We start from the raw sequence: 305 nt of genomic DNA on the forward strand, positions 1-305 counted from the left end.
GAATAGAAAGTATTAAAATGCAAAAGTAAGGCTGTCATTTACATATTACCATTTTACCATTATTTTTTTATTTATCATCAGTATCAGTGGCGTATTTACGGGGGGATATGGGGGGATAGATCCCCCCTTGGCCTTTTTTTTTTTTTTTAATCTGTACTCATAGACCTTAATATACGAATATACCTATTAGTATGTCTGTAGTCTGTACCACAACCAGTGGCGTGGTGAACGGTAATTTCAGAGGCCTCGGCCTCTGAAATTTTTCTTAAATAGAGGGGTGGGTGGTAGCCAGTGGGGTCCCCTAA

The sequence above is a fragment of the Acyrthosiphon pisum genome, chromosome A3, assembly GCF_005508785.2.
Source record: "Acyrthosiphon pisum isolate AL4f chromosome A3, pea_aphid_22Mar2018_4r6ur, whole genome shotgun sequence".
NCBI lineage: Eukaryota > Metazoa > Arthropoda > Insecta > Hemiptera > Aphididae > Acyrthosiphon > Acyrthosiphon pisum.